This window comes from Mandrillus leucophaeus, unplaced genomic scaffold (genome assembly GCF_000951045.1).
Source record: "Mandrillus leucophaeus isolate KB7577 unplaced genomic scaffold, Mleu.le_1.0 Scaffold190, whole genome shotgun sequence".
Taxonomy (NCBI): Eukaryota; Metazoa; Chordata; class Mammalia; order Primates; family Cercopithecidae; genus Mandrillus; species Mandrillus leucophaeus.
Genome location: NW_012101921.1, coordinates 3,218,010 through 3,220,793, shown reverse-complemented (window position 1 = coordinate 3,220,793; position 2,784 = coordinate 3,218,010). Strand labels below are relative to the sequence as shown.

The window sequence follows — 2,784 nt, the reverse complement described above, 5'->3', positions numbered from 1 at the left end:
TCCTTGGCTCCCAAAGTGCTAGGATTATAGGCGTGAGCCACCGTGCCCAGCTCGGGTAGTCATATTTAATAATGGGACACCGAGGATTGATTTGAATGCCTGTGCCTATGGGTGGAGTTGACTGCAGATTTTATTGTAGGCTAGTCTAGCTGGGCTGTTTCTTGGGGGAACTCTTCCTTGAGGAAACCTAAAGATGTCAGTATGTTTAAATCTTTTTGCTTAGATACTGGATTTGCCATGGAAGAATCTTCTAAACCATTGTCTTAATAGTCTGATTGCTGAGTGAGGGAAGAAGGCTGAGGTCTCAGTATTTGGCCTGCATTGTGCATATATTTACCTAATTCTCCTTTTTGTAATATGTTGTTGCCTTATCTGTGTGTGCTATCTTCCTTGCCAGACACCTGTTTTACCTTTTCTAAAGATAAACAAGTTGTCTGCTGGCTCACAGGTATTTAGTCTTCCTGTTTTCAATCTTATGTTTACCTCCACATCAAGGAGTACCTAGTGCCAACGGTTTCTGAGCCATTTGGTACTACAAATCAAATGGCTTCTGGGCTTGTTCCCTGGCTGAGCGTCCACTTTTCTTGATTCTGCTGTCAGTTATCACTCATCATCTGCTTTGCAGCTTCTGAAATATTATTATTATTGTCTTGTTGCATATTGGTTGCCTTTAGAATTTATCTTTTTACATTTTAAATCCCATGGCTGTTGGTTTGAGGAGGTTCTGGGAGAGAGCAGAAATAATACCTGTACATCATCGTCTTTCACTCATGGTAGCCTTTTGCCATAGCAGGAGCTCTTTGTCTCCTCTTCTCCTTTTTGGCTCTTCTTTTTATGCTCATCGTGTAAAGGTGGGTTCTGTCCTTTTCATTTTGTTTGTTTGAACTGCTTAATAACGTCCACTTTGGTGTCAGCCACCACCTATATAGTCAGGATTCCCGAATTTATTACTCCAAGTTAGATCTCTTTCCTGAGTGGTAGACTGATGGAGATCAGTTGACAGTTGACTTGTGGACATCTCAGCTTGAATGTTCTACAGGTACCTCAAGTTCAGTGTGTCCAAAAGAAAGGAAATTTTATTTTTTTAAAAAAAGTCATTTCCTGTAGCCCCAGGTAATCTCTATTCTACTTTCTGTCTTTTTGAATTTGCGTATTCTAGGTGATTCTTATGAATCATATAATATTTGTCCTTTTGTGTCAGGCTTATTTCATTTATGTTTCCTTTTTTTTTTTGTTGAGACAAGTTCTGGCTCTGTCACCCAAGCTGGAGTGCAGGATCGTGGCTCACTGCAACTTCTGCCCCCCAAGCTCAAGCGATCCTTCCACCTCAGCCTCTGGAGTAGCTGGGACCACAGACGTCCACCACTATGCCCTGTTTTTATATTTTTGGTAGAAATAGGGTTTCACCATGTTGCCCTGGCTGGTTTCAAACTCCTAAGCTCAAGCAGTGCCCCTGCCCCAGCCCCACAAAGTGCTGGGATTACAGGTGTGTTTTCAAGGGTCATCCACGTTTGTAGCATATATCAGTATTTCATTCCTTTTTGTGGCCGAATAATATCCCATTGTATGTGTAGACCACATGTTAATCCGTCTGTTGATGGACATTTGGTCTGTTTCTACCTTTAGGCTATTGTGAATAATTTTGCTATAAACATTGATGTACAAGTATATCTTTGAGTCTCTGCTTTTAGCTCTTTTGGGTATATACATAAGAGTGGACTCATAAGATAATTCTATGTTTAAGTTTTTGAGAAACTACCAAGTTGTTTTTCCTAACTTTTGCCTTAATAGGATTATTCTGTGTTTTGCTGTGTTGAGAACTGACTGAGAGGGAAGGACAGAAGCTGCAAGAGACCAGTTAGGAGGCTATGGCAGTAACCCAAGGGAGAGATGAGAGTGGCTCAGGCCAAGATATTGCAATGGAGTTGGTCTGATTCTAGATGTATTTTGAAGGTAGAACCAACAGGATTTTCCTATAGATGAAATGGAAAGGAGGGGCGGCAAGGATGATTACAGTGTTTTTGTAGGATAAAGATGCAGCAGGTACAGCAGATTTGGAGTTGAAGATAAGTTCACTTATTTAGAGATGTCTGTTAGACATCCAAGTAAAAATATCGGGAAGTTAGATATACCAGAAAGGAATTAGACAGATGTCTGGGTTGGAGATAAAAATTTGGGAATTATCAGCACGTAGATTATAATTTAAAGCTGATGAACTAAAAGAAATCAGCAAGGGAGAGAATTAGATGGAGAAAAGAAGAGGAATAAAGACTGAGTCCTGGACTTTCCTAACGTAAAAAGATCAGGGAGAAGAGGATGAATTAGTGAAGGTATCTGAGAAGGAGTGCTGGTGAAGTAGGGGAAAATCTGCAAGAGAGCCTGGCATTTTAGAAGTCAGGGAGGGGCCGGACACGGTTTCTCACACCTGTAATCTCAGCACTTTGGAAGGCCAAGGCAGGTGGATCACTTGAGTTCAGGAGTTCGAGACCAGCCTGGTCAACATGGCGAAACCCCTGTCTCTACTAAAAATATAAAAATTAGCCGGGCATGATGGCTTGCTTGTAATCCCAGCTACTTGGGAGGATGAGGCAGTAGAATTGCTTGAACCTGGGAAGTGGAGGTTGCAGTGAGCCCAGATTGTACCACTGCACTCCAGCCTGGGCAACAGAGCGAGACTCTGTCTCAAAAAAGAAAAAAAGAGCCAGGGAGGGAAAATATATCAACGTTGAGAGAATATTCAAGTTTGTAAGTTATGTCAGTCTTTTTTTTTTTTTTTTTTTTTTT

General features: G+C 41.2%; 1 protein-coding gene across 1 annotated transcript in view; it reads left to right on the top strand.

Moving 5' to 3' along the window:
• THADA (thyroid adenoma associated) overlaps window positions 1–2,784 on the top strand; it is a 376,494-nt gene that overhangs the window by 4,128 nt on the left and 369,582 nt on the right. The window lies entirely within an intron of this gene.